Source organism: Lethenteron reissneri, chromosome 1 (genome assembly GCF_015708825.2).
Source record: "Lethenteron reissneri isolate LAM-NWPU_2019-01 chromosome 1, ASM1570882v1, whole genome shotgun sequence".
Classification (NCBI taxonomy): Eukaryota; Metazoa; Chordata; class Hyperoartia; order Petromyzontiformes; family Petromyzontidae; genus Lethenteron; species Lethenteron reissneri.
The window spans coordinates 8,065,187-8,079,097 of record NC_083779.1 but is presented as its reverse complement, the minus strand read 5'-3'; the positions used below and the strand labels follow the sequence as shown (position 1 = coordinate 8,079,097).

At 51.5% G+C, this 13,911-nt stretch overlaps 1 pseudogene; it reads right to left on the bottom strand.

The window, feature by feature from the left end:
* The window catches only part of LOC133351894 (endophilin-A3-like), a 33,044-nt pseudogene extending 20,084 nt beyond the window's left edge, over nt 1-12,960 (bottom strand).
* Between the last annotated feature and the right edge of the window lie 951 nt (nt 12,961-13,911).

The following is a 13,911-nucleotide window of genomic DNA, read 5'->3' as shown; positions in this document are numbered from 1 at the left end:
GATGGATGTATGCCCCTTGGGCAGTGCTTCAGGCTGGTTTCACGAACCGCCCCTTTAACCGCGACTGGGACCAACAGAGGCGATAAAAAAAAAATAGTTTTTGAAAACTAATTTCTTTTGATCTGCTTTTTGTGTTTAGTTGTTGTCCTGCCCCCACACTTCTACGATTAGTGCGGTTGGCTACGTACGGTGCAAAATAAGTTCGACATACATACTGCACTATACACTACTATATAATACACTATACACTACTATATAATACACTATACACTACTATATAATACACTATACACTACTATATAATACACTACACACTACTATATAATACACTACACATTAGTATATAATGCACTATACACTACTATATAATGCACTATACACTATTATATAATACACTATACACTACTATATAATACACTACACACTACTATATAATACACTACACACTAGTATATAATGCACTATACACTACTATATAATGCACTATACACTACTATACACTACTATATAATACACTATACACTACTATATAATACACTATACACTACTATATAATACACGTCTATATAATACACTATACACTACACAACGCACACTTCTGTATACACTATACTATACACTATTCACTACCACATTACACCACAATACTACATTGCAAACTAATTTCCTTTTAACTTTTTGTGTTTAGTTTGTTGTCGTTCCCCCGCACCTCAAATTAGCAGTGGGCTACGTACGGTGCAAAAGAAGTCCAACATACGTACATAGAACCATCACCCGGCCACCACCAACAACAACAACCGCCATTCGGTACTAAGTGGCGGTGACGTCACCACGGCGCTTGCGCCAGGCAATGTGCACTTGAAGGCCACGTGAAGTGTCAAACGCCCGCCGGCAGGAGGAGGTCACGGGACCGACCCAGCAGGTGCCATGGATTGACTGACCGAGATGACTGGCAGATGTACCACCTGTGCCTCCTACTGGCCACCACCACCGACACCACCATCGGCACAACCGCCGCTGGACGGCACGAGTGGGGGTGGTGGATGGCACGAGTGGGGGGTGGACGGCTTGGAGGTGGACGGCTTGGAGGTGGACGAAACGCGTGGGGGGGGGGGGGTGGACAGCAGCGACTCACGGCAAGGTACCTTCTCCATCTGGGTGAACTCCTCGTCCAGTTTCGTGCCCTCCGCTCCTCCCATCTTCTCGCTCACAAACTGCAGCGCACAGAGAGAGAGAGAGGACCCCCCCCCCCCCCCGCCACCGCGTAGCCTTGAACACATTCATCTTGGTTCTTTCGGTAAAGTCACGTAGAATGGAAATAATACAAACAGATTGAACAGATTGTCGAGCAGCAACCCATCGCAGTCTGAACTCTCTCTGCTTAAGGGACCGTCCATAAATGACGTCACGCGATTTTGGACGATTTTTGACTCCCTCCCCTCTCCCCCTTCGTCACAAAAAGTCAGACCCCCCCCCCCCTCAAATATGACGTCACAAAGCTCTGCCCCCCCCCCCCCCAAAAAAAAATTTAACATGCTTCAAATCGCTTTAAACTATTGTCATTGTAGTGCGTATTTAATGTGGCGCTGCACTCTGATGTTGTAGGAGAAAACATTTATTAAAACGTCTATTTAATTAAGTAGAACGTGTTGTCTATATTTATTTAAAGTTGCGCATTTTGATGTGACGTCACATTTCTCAACCACCCCCCTAGGTGCGTGACGTCATTTATGGACGGCCCCTAACGACGGTAATTGATTCCACGAAACCTTGTCGTTCAGCGATTTTGGTCGTTAAGCGAGTATAGGAAATGCACGTTCAAGGCTTAAGGGGCCGTCCATAAATGACGTCACACACCTGGGGAGGGGGGTCAGACATTAGTGACGAGGGGGGGGGGGGTGAGAAATGTGACGTCACATCAAAATGCGCAACTTTAAATAAATATCGACAACACGTTCTACTTAATTAAATAGACTTTTTAATAAATGTTTTCTCCTACAACAGAGTGCAGCGCCACATTAAATACGCACTACAATGACAATAGTTTAAAGCGATTTGAAGCATTGTGAGAAACTTTGATCGCCGGGTTCGTGGCGCAGTGCACTACTACTCACACAAAGACAAAGGTCCCCCGTATAGCCTTCAACAGACTGTTGGGGCAAGTGCTGTTTGCGAGCACCTATGCTGTTCGGTAGGTTTGGTGATGCGTGCGTTATCCCACCGTGTCATCCCACCCCATGACGAATCACCACCGCCTCTGCCACCACTGTTACCACCACCACCGCCAGAGCCACCACTCGCGCCACCACCACCACCGAATCGTCAGGCCCCGTCGGCGCGAACGTTTGCACCGTCACCGCAAATGGAGCCGCGCGTATTGTGATGATTAAAATTACGATTATTCATATTGCGATGATTAAAATTACGATTATTCAATTTAGGCGATGATTAAAATTGCGATTATTAAAATTACGATAAAAATTACGATTATTCATATTGCGATGATTAAAATTACGATTATTCAATTTAGGCGATGATTAAAATTGCGATGATTAAAATTACGATGATTAAAATTACGATTAAAATTTCGATGATTAAAATTGCGATGATTAAAATTACGATTATTCAAATTACGATCATTCAAATTGCGATGATTAAAATTACGATGATTAAAATTGCGATGATAAAAATTACGATGATTCAAATTGCAATTATTAAAATTACGATCATTCAAAATTACGACGATGGCGATGATAATTCACGGTGACGATGACAATGGCCACAACGCAAACCACATAAGAGGATTGGCCCGGGCTCTGGCAGAGTCTTGCCCCTGGCGAGTCGAGACGAGACTCGTGCGCGTGCACGCGCACCACACACGCGGTGTGCACGCGCGCGCACACGTGTGTCTTCACGCACACCACACACACACGTGTGTAACAGATGCGCGCACACTCCCGCGAGCCAAGACCATCCCCATCTGGCATCGATTCATTGCCGCCTCCCCCACCCCCGTTTCCCGGGGAAACGACGGCCACAGCGCCGGCAGAGACGAGGACAACGAACGGTAGAGAGAGAGGCCGAGAGGGCCCCCCCCACCCACACAAGTCGCATGAGTGTGTGTCTGAGTGAGTGTGTGTCTGAGTGTGTGTCTGAGTGTGTGTCTGAGTGAGTGAGTGTCTGAGTGAGTGAATGAGTGAGTGAGTGTCTGAGTGAGTGAGTGTCTGAGTGAGTGTCTGAGTGAGTGTCTGAGTGTGTGAGTGAGTGTCTGAGTGTCTGAGTGAGTGTCTGAGTGAGTGAGTGTCTGAGTGAGTGTGTGTCTGAGTATGTGAGTGTCTGAGTGAGTGAGTGTCTGAGTGAGTGTCTGAGTGAGTGAGTGTCTGAGTGTGTCTGAGTGTGTGTCTGAGTGAGTGTCTGAGTGAGTGAGTGTCTGAGTATTTGAGTGAGTGTCTCAGTGAGTGTGTGTCCAAGCAAGTGAGTGCCCTAGTGAGTGAGTGTCTGAGTGAGTGTCTGAGTGAGTGAGTGTCTGAGTGAGTGAGTGAGTGTCTGAGTGAGTGTGTGTCCGAGCAATTGAGAGCCCTAGTGAGTGTCTGAGTGAGTGAGTGTCTGAGTGAGTGTCTGAGTGAGTGTGTGTCCGAGCAAGTGAGAGCCCTAGTGAGTGAGTGTCTGAATAAGTGAGTTTCTAAGTGAGTGAGTGTCTGAGTGAGTGAGTGTCTGAGTGAGTGTGTGTCCGAGCAATTGACAGACCTAGTGAGTGAGTGTCTGAGTGAGTGAGTGTCTAAGTGAGTGAGTGTCTGAGTGTGTGTCTGAGTGAGTGAGTGTGTGGTCGAGCAAGTGAGTGCCCTAGTGAGTGAGTGTCTGAGTGAGTGTCTAAGTGAGTGTCTGAGTGAGTGAGTGTCTGAGTGTCTAAGTGAGTGTCTGAGTGAGTGAGTGTCTAAGTGAGTGTCTAAGTGAGTGTGTGAATTGAGAGCCCGAGCGAGTAAGCGAGCGCGTGCGTCTCGTGCCGCGCGGGGTCATTCCACAGCGGACCCCTCTCCCCACGCGGGGTCATTCCACACGCGGGGTCATTCCACACGCGGGGTCATTCCACACGCGGGGTCATTCCACAGCGGGGTCATTCCACACGCGGGGTCATTCCCCGCGTGTGGAGAGGGGGCCGCTGTGGAGTCACGCGGCCAGCAGTGACCCGGAGCTCCCCGAACAATGGCGCTCTCGATGAAAGCGGGGGGGGGGGGGGTGGTAGGGGGGGAGATGATCAACAAACCGAGCTAAGAGCGAGCGAATCTAAGACATCGTCTGGGTCGGGGTCACGATGACGCCAACGCGAGCAGCAGCAGCATCAGCAGGGAGGGCGTTTATTGTTTGAGACTTCCTGCAAAATCCTGTGGTTTGACGACGGGGGTATGGGTGGGTTGTGGTGGCGGTGGTGGGAGCGGGGGAGGCGATGGTCCCCCCCCTCCCTCCCCACCAACCCCCCCCCCCTAACGTGGCCTCCTTGTGCAAGCGCAGCAGAAGGTTGCGCTGACCGGATAGAAAACGGCAGGAACCTGGCGCTGGCCACGAACAAAAAAAATGAACAAAAAAAAGGAAAAAAAATTGCATCTCGAGAGGGAAACACCACCCCCCCTCCCCCCTCTGCTGCCACCAATCGCAGCTGGGGACAGAGGGGGGGGGCAAGAGGGGGCACGGCCGATGGGCAAAGGTCACGGGTCACGGGGGTTAGGGCGGCAGGGGTGCAATGGAAACAAGAGGGGGTTGCCAGTGGGAAGCGGGCTAAGCGTCGGGGTTAGGATTGGGGTTAGGGGTACGGTGAGTGCCCGGGTCAGGTCGAGATGAAGGTTAGGCTTGGGGTTAGAGGTACGGTGAGTGCCGGGGTCAGGTCGAGATGAAGGTTAGGCTTGGGGTTAGAGGTACGGTGAGTGCCGGGGTCAGGTCGAGATGAAGGTTAGGATTGGGGTTAGAGGTACGGTGAGTGCCGGGGTCAGGTCGAGATGAAGGTTAGGATTGGGGTTAGGGGTACGGTGAGTGCCGGGGTCAGGTCGAGATGAAGGTTAGGATTGGGGTTAGGGGTACGGTGAGTGCCCGGGTCAGGTCGAGATGAAGGTTAGGATTGGGCTCGGGTTTGGGTCAGCAGCAGAGGTCGCAACCAGGTACCCGATACCCGTACCCTACCCGATACCCGGCTACCCGTACCCAGCCGGGTACGGGTAGCCGTTTGCGACCCTGGTGCGGCCGGGTACAGGTACGGGTAGGCCGTGAGTCACTGGTGAGTAACCGTTTGTCACTCATTTCGGGTAGGGTACGGGTAGGGAACGGGAACCCGTACCCGGCCGGGTACGGGTTCCCATTTGCGACCCTGGTGCGGCCGGGTACGGGTAAGGAATCAAACCCCGTTTGCGACCTCTGGTCAGCAGCTATAGCCGCTCAAAGCCAGAGCTGTTGATGCTCGGACAATCGCATCGCCTTTCTGATTCTCTGGTCGACCACCGGTGGTGAGACGAAGCCGTGAAGAAGGCAGCCGTCTCTGGTGCGGGCCAATCAGTTTCAAAGACAATGCCGACATTATATTATAATCGGAGCACGTTTGTTTGTATATGTTGCCACGAGTACGTGTGGATTATGCAGACGCGATGCTTTGCAATAGGTGCCTACTTAGTGTTGGGACATCCTTGTGTTGTTGCCAGAAAGGGAAAAAGCCTGTTGTTGATGTTGTTGTTGATGTCTTTACAGGGTACCAGTCCAGTGACCCCCACCCCCCAATCCCCCAGCCCAGTGATCACCCCCACCCCCCAATCCCCCAACCCCCCCCCTCGCCCCGTGTGTAACACTCGCAGAAAGCAGTGCACCACGGCGTGTTCGAGAACGGCCTCTGGAAGACGGCATCACAGACAAACGACTCCCCAAGCTCCCCTACAGCTCCGCTACAGCTGCGTCTGGGTGACCATTCCGGAGTCGTTGCTACATGCCTCGGACGCTTGCCCGGCCATGATGCCTGCCCCCCACTCCACCCCACCCCTCATAGCACACACGTGAAGCAGGGCCATTGCCCGAAACGTCGCCTAGGATATATGCATGATTTAAAGTCCGCGCGCGCAGTGTTACCGGCGAGCGTGTTGAGTCGTTAACTGTGCTTATAAAACACTGCAGCATCGGCGGCTGCAGCATCACCAGCATCATCTGGCGTAGGGGAGGGGATGGTCCGCCACGTGGCAGGCGTAGCGAGACTTCGTCAGCTCGATTAAAGAAATGATTGGTCGCATGCCAGTCACCTGACTTATTAACATTTCGTAAAGAATGCAAATTTTACCCGAACCAAGAAAAAAACGAACTTCGTGTGGTGCAATTTTTTTTCTCATTAAACTCATGTAACCCGATTACTCACAACTCACTCTATCAGTCTATGAATCTGTATGCAAGTATATAGGTCTCTGTGCTAATCTATGGGTCTATTTGGAGTCTATGGTATATATATGAGTCTATGGGCCTCTATGTGAGTCTATGGGTATATATGTGAGTCTATGGGTCTCTATGTTAAGCTGTTGGTCTCTATGTGAGTTCATAGATCTCTATGCGAGTCTTAGGGTCTCCATGTGAGTCTATGGGTATATATGTGAGTCTATGGGTATATATGTGAGTCTATGGGTATATATGTGAGTCTATGAGTCTCTATGTTAAGCTGTTGGTCTCTATGTGAGTTCATAGATCTCTATGCGAGTCTAAGGGTCTCCATGTGAGTCTATGAGAATATATGTGAGTCTATGGGTCTCTATGTGAGTCTATGGGTATATATGTGAGTCTATGAGTCTCTATGTTAAGCTGTTGGTCTCTATGTGAGTTCGTAGGTCTCTATGCGAGTTTAAGGGTCTCCATGTGAGTCTATGGGTATATATGTGAGTATATGGATCTCTATGTTAAGCTATTGGTCTCTATGTGAGTCCATAGGTCTCTATGCGAGTATACGGGTCTCTATGCGAGTATATGGGTCTCTGTGCGAGTATATGGGTCTATATGTGAGTCTATGAGTCTCTATGCGAGTCTATGGGTCTGTATGTGACTCTGTTTGGGTCTATGTGAGTCTATGAGTCTCTGATCGCTATGCGAGTCTATGGGTCTCGATGCGAGCCATTGGGTGCCTGGGCTCACAACATCAACTCGTTGCACGCGACAACCCGGTTTCATCGCGGTTGTGGGGGGGGGGGGGTGGCTGAAACGTCGATTTGAACCCGGAATGTCAGCAGTGCTTAGCACGGCCGCTGTGAACCATCCGAGCCGCCCACAATCGCCCTTCCGGCGATTAACCACCGAACCACCCCCGTCTCGCGCGGTCACAGCGGGGTGACGACTCCTGCCACGAGCTTAACGAGTAAACAAAACCAGCAAAGTTGGTTCATTAAAACGTGGCCTTGAGAGAGCGCGCGTTGGCCGACAGATGAGCTGATACTGGTAGGAACCACCTGGTTACACCAGCCCACAGGGGATTATTGTGGCCGTCCGTCCGTCGTGCATCCAAAAATGGGAGGGGTGGGGCTGGGTGGAGAGGGTCAGTGTTTGAGGTTAGTGTCTGTGTTCAGAGTTAGGGTTTGTGTTTTGGGTTATTGTGTGCGTTAGGGGTTAGGGTCTGTGATATGGGTTAAGGTTAAGGTCTGTGAGTGTGGTTAAGGTTACGGTTTGTGTTTGGCATCAGGATGTGTGTTGGGGGTTAGGGATTGTGTTAGGGGTTACGGTCTGTGTTTGGGTTACGGTCTGTGTTAGGGGTTAGAATTTGTGTTAGGGTCTGTGTTAGGGGGCAGGGTTAGTGGGTGTGTTAGGGCCTGTGTCCAGGTTCCTATTTGAGGCTGCGTCAAGGTACATGCTAGAGGAGACTCAAGTGAGGCTTTCCTGGTTAAATTAAGAGGCTAAAACACATTCCTGCGGAGGGAGCTGGTAGGAACGTTGGGTTGCTCGGTCAATGGCCAGGGTCAACGGCGGCGTGGTGTATTCCACAAATATGCCCGACTGTGAGGGCGGGCACAAGCCGGCGTGAGTAGGTTAAACGTTGAGTTTTATAAGGGCACTACGGGGTGACCGGCCCCTCCCCACCCAGCCCCACCACTCCCACCCCCCACCCAGCCACTCCCCACCCTCCCCACCCAGCCCCTCCTCCACCCTCCCCTCCCCACTCCTCCCTACCCTCCCCACCCAGCCCCCCCACCCATCCCCTCCCTGCACGACGGACGGACACAATAATCCCCTGTGGGCTGGTGTAACCAGTGGGTTCCTACCAGTATTATAGTAACGTCTCCAACCAACAGCACTACCACAACAACACCAACAGGGAAACCCACCAACAGTGCCGCACCACCAACTCCAAGACCCACACCACAACCAACAACAGCACCGACAGACACCACTAGTATCAACAACAACAACAACAAAGTAAAGACAAAGATCCCCCGTACAGCCCGGACAGACTGTTGGGGCAAGCTCTACTAGCGAGCACCGATCAAGGCCGGCACGGCACACGAGGGGCTGGGTGATCAGTACCACGCCCGGCCGCCTTTGTCTCCCCAGTGGCGATGTTTACACACCGCACCGGGTACTCATTTGAGGCTGAGTTGACCTAGGTGAGGCCCATGACCGGGTCAGACAATCGTCACTGGTGTTGGTGGCCGTGAGTGGGAATCGAACTCGAGTCGCTCCCCACAATCAACATCAACAACTATAACAACAACTTTAACAACTATAACAACAACTATTCTAGATTTGAAGCTTTCGTGACTGCAACAATTCATACTCTTATGTTTTTTCGATAAAGTCACGTAGGTAAAAAAAAATAATATTACAAAATAATTTAAAAAAATAGAAAAATTAATAGATACACTTGATACAGCAATTGTGCTGTGACGGTTCCACCTGAAGACGGAAGCTTGTGTTGCTTCCGAAACGTCGTGATTTATTATTTTTCTATTATTTTTTACCTACGTGACTTTACCGAAAAAACCTAAGAGTAACAACATCAACAACTATAACAACAACAACTTTAACAACAACAACACCCTGAGTGAGTGAGGGGAGCAGCAAGGCATGGGAGAGGAGCAGAGGTCGCAAACGGGTTTGTGATTCCTTACCCGTACCCGGCCGCACCAGGGTCACAAATGGGTACCCGTACCCGGCCGGGTACCCGTTCCCTACCCGTACCCTACCCGAAATGAGTGACAAACGGTGACTCACCAGTGACTCACGGCCTACCCGTACCCGGCCGCACCAGGGTCACAAATGTGTACCCGTACCCGGCCGGGTACCCGTTCCCTACCCGTACCCTACCCGAAATGAGTGACAAACGGTGACTCACCAGTGACTCACGGCCTACCCGTACCCGGCCGCACCAGGGTCACAAATGGGTACCCGTACCCGGCCGGGTACCCGTTCCCTACCCGTACCCTACCCGAAATGAGTGACAAACGGTGACTCACCAGTGACTCACGGCCTACCCGTACCCGGCCGCACCAGGGTCGCAAACGGCTACCCGTACCCGTACCCGGCCGGGTACGGGTAGCCGGGTGTCGGGTAGAGTCCGGGTATCGGGTACCCGGTTGCGACCTCTGGAGAGGAGGCACGGGGAGCCGTCTCCCACTCCACAACTGCTCCCCACAGACCCCCTCCCCGACTCATTCCGCGGCGGGGCAGCGACAGGCAGCTGTCGGGGTCGCCTTACAATCACGGCATTATCATCATCAGCAGCAGCATCAGCATCAGGAGTATCATCATCATCAGCTGTCGGAGTCGCCTTACAATCACGGCATTATCATCATCAGCAGCAGCATTAGCATCAGGAGTATCATCATCATCAGCTGTCGGGGTCGCCTTACAATCACGGCATTATCATCATCAGCAGCAGCATCAGCATCAGGAGTATCATCATCGGCTGTCGGAGTCGCCTTACAATCACGGCATTATCATCATCAGCAGCAGCATCAGCATCAGGAGTATCATCATCGGCTGTCGGAGTCGCCTTACAATCACGGCATCATCATCATCAGCAGCAGCAGCATCGGCATCAGGAGTATCATCATCATCAGCTGTCGGGGTCGCCTTACAATCACGGCATTATCATCATCATCAGCAGCAGCAGCATCATCATCAGCAACAGAATGAGCAGCATCATCAGCAGCAGCATCGTCATCAGCTGTCGCGCCCGGTCTGCAGGTCCCCTAATCAAAGCAGCAGAAGCATCAGCAGCATCATCAGCAGCAGCAGAAGCATCAGCATCATCAGCAGCATCAGCAGCAGCATCATCAGCAGCATCATCATCAGCAGCAACATCATCATCATCATCAGCTGTCGCACCCGGTCTGCGGGTCCCCTTATAATCATAGCAGCATCATCATCAGCAGCATCATCAGCAGCATCATCATCATTATCAGCAGCAGCAGCATCAGCAGCAGCAGCTGTCGCGCCAACTCGGTGCGTCCCCTTATCGCAGCAGCAGCATCAGCAGAAGCACCAGCAGCAGCATCATCATCAGCAGCAGCATCATCAGCTGTCGCGCCCAGCTCACGGTCCCGTTATAATTACAGCACCAACAGAATTGAACCCAATGCAATCATTTACGCAGCATCGTCAACGTCATTATCATCATCAGCAGCAGCATCAGCAGAAGCATCATCATCGGCAGAACCATCGTAATCACCATCAGCGAGGCTAATCATCACCATCAACTTTTCTGAAGCGCTGAGCTCAGTTTCTGTTCCATGGCGCCACGTCACACGAGAGCCCCACAGACCAATATCATCATCAGCACCATCATCAGCACCAGCATCAGCAGCAGCACTATCATCAGCAGCACCATCAGCAGCAGCAGCTGGCAGCATTGTCATTATCAGCTCCATCATCATCATCAGCACCATCATCATCATCAGCACCATCATCATCAGCACCAGCATCATCATCAGCACCATCATCAGCACCATCATCATCATCAGCACCATCATCATCAGCACCAGCATCATCAGCTCCATCATCATCATCAGCACCAGCATCATCATCAGCACCATCATCATCAGCACCATCATCATCATCAGCACCATCATCATCAGCACCAGCAACATCATCATCAGCACCATCATCATCAGCACCATCATCATCATCAGCACCATCATCATCAGCACCAGCATCATCAGCACCAGCATCATCAGCAGCACCAGCATCATCAACAGCACCAGCATCATCAGCACCATCATCATCAGCACCAGCATCATCAGCAGCACCAGCATCATCAGCAGCACCAGCATCATCAGCAGCACGGTTAATGATCGTCAGTCATCAGCAAGGGCCGAGCCCACGATCCCGGACGCCACGTCGGCACGCGGCCTCCTCCACAAACCAACATCATCAGCACCATCATCATCACCATCAGCACCATCATCAGCAGCACCATCATCATCACCATCAGCACCATCATCATAAGCACCATCAGCATCATCAGCATCATCACCATCATCACCAACATCATCACCAAAATCATCACCATCATCACCATCAGCACCATCGTCACCACCCCCACCAACATCACCACCATCACCACCACCGTCACGAGGCGATGCACGCTGTGGTGGTGGTGGTGTTGTTGTTGTTGGTGTTGTTGTTGTTGGTGTTGTTGTCAACAAACGTCGCGGTTCGTGCGTGACATGACAGCGGCGAGTCGCGTCGTCGATTAGCGGCGTCGCGCGCGGCGGTGGTGAAGTATGGACGGAGGGAGGAGGAGTAGGGTGGTGGTGGTTGTTGTTGATGGTGGTGGTAGTTGTGGTGGTTGTGGTAGTGGTTGGTAGTGGTGGTGGTTGTTGTTGATGGTGGTGGTAGTTGTGGTGGTTGTGGTAGTGGTGGTGGTTGGTGGTGGTTGTGGTGGTGGTGGTAGTTGTGGTGGTGGTTGTGGTGGTAGTGGTTGCGGTTGTGGTGGTGGTTGTTGATGGTGGTAGTGGTTGTTGGTGGTGGTTGTGGTGGTTGTTGGTGGTGGTTGGTGGTGTTGGAAGTGGTTGTTGGTGGTGGTTGTGGTGGTTGTTGGTGGTGGTTGGTGGTGGTGGAAGTGGTTGTTGATGGTGGTTGTAGTAGTGGCTGTGGCTGTTGGTGGTGGTTGGTGGTGGTAGTGATTGGTGGTTGTGGTGGTTGGTAGTTGTTGGTGGTGGTTGTTGGTGGGTGGTGGTAATTGTGGTTATAGTGGTTGTGGTGGTTGTTGGTTGTGGTAGTGGTGGTAGTTGTGGTGGTGGTAGTGGTTGGTGGTGGTGCTAGTTGTGGTTGTTGGTAGTTGTTGGTGGTGGTAGTGGTGGTTGTTGGTTGTGGTAGTGGTAGTAGTTGTGGTGGTGGTAGTTGTGGTGGTTGTGGTGGTGGTAGTGGTGGTAGTGGTTGGTGGTTGTTGGTAGTGGTTGGTGGTGGTAGTGGTTGGTGGTGGTAGTAGTTGTGGTGGTGGTGGTAGTAGTTGTGGTGGTAGTGGTTGTGCTGGTGGTGGTAGTTGTGGTGGTGGTAGTTGTGGTGGTAGTTGTTGTTGGTTGTGGTTGTGGTGGTAGTGGTAGTAGTTGTGGTGGTAGTTGTGGTGGTGGTGGTAGTTGTGGTGGTAGTTGTTGTTGGTTGTAGTTGTGCTGGTTGTGGTAGTAGTTGTGCTGGTGCTGGTGGTAGTGGTGGTGGTAGTTGTGCTGGTGCTGGTGGTTATGTTGGTGGTGGTGATAGTGGTTGTTGTAGTTGTGGTGGTGGTGTTGGCTGGCCCCGTTACCTGACTCGCTTTGTGGAACTGCTTCCTGAGCCCCGCCACAGACATCGTCACGTGCCCCCCCCCCGCACCCCCCGGGGGGTTCCTGCGATCGCCCGTGGCGAGCGAGTTAATTGGCTCCACTCCTTAATTGGCCGCGCTGATGATGCTGATGCTGATGAGGATGCTGATGATGATGAGGTGATGGTGGTGGCGAGTGGCCGTGATGGTGCTCATGAGAAAGTGGGGAGGGGGGCGGGGCGGGGATTCCGCGGGGGGGGCTGCCCTCCCCTCCCCCGCGTCACGTGACGGAAGTGTGACGTCACGCGGTTCTCTCTCTCTCGCGCGCGCCCTCTGCTTTCGCAGGATTGAACCCAAAAGAAGCTCGCATCGGATTTGGGTTTTCTGGGTTTCGCAGACTTCTAGCCAATTCTACTAACTCACTGTTATTTTTTATTTTTAGCAGATAAGGCCTTCCCCCCCCCCCACCACTGAGCTGTATAGCTGTAATTTTTAAATTGTTCAAGAGCGACCTGACTATTGTAAATGATAACGAAGTGGGCTGACCCACCACGTGGAGATTTGTATGCAGCCGACAGCTGAGGGGTCGTCCATAAATGACGTCACGCACCTAGGGGAGGGGGGCGGGGTCAGACATTTGTGACGATGTGTGGCGAGGGGGGGGTTGAGAAATGTGACGTCACACATGAAAATGCGCAACTTTAAATTAATATAGACAACACGTTCTACTTAATTAAATCGACTTTTTAATACATGTTTTCTCCTACAACTTTTTGTGACGCCGTGTGACTTGGGGGGGGGTGGGTTAAAAATCGTCCAAAATCGCGTGACGTCATTTATGGACGGCCCCTGATCTCGAGACGCGTGGTGTTGATTGTAAATGTGGCACAATTATACTAAGGGGCCGTCCATAAATGACCTCACGCGATTTTGGACGATTTTTGACCCCCCCCCCCCCCTCGTCACACAGCGTCACAATAAGTCAGATCCCCCCTCAAATATGACGTCACAAAGCTCTGCCCCCCCCCAACCATATTTCCATTTTGAAAATAAAACATGCTTCAAATCGCTTTAGACTATTGTCATTGTAGTGCGTATTTAATGTGACGCTGCACTCTGATGTTCTAGGAGAAAACATTTATAAAAAAAAGTCGATTTTATTAAGTAGAACG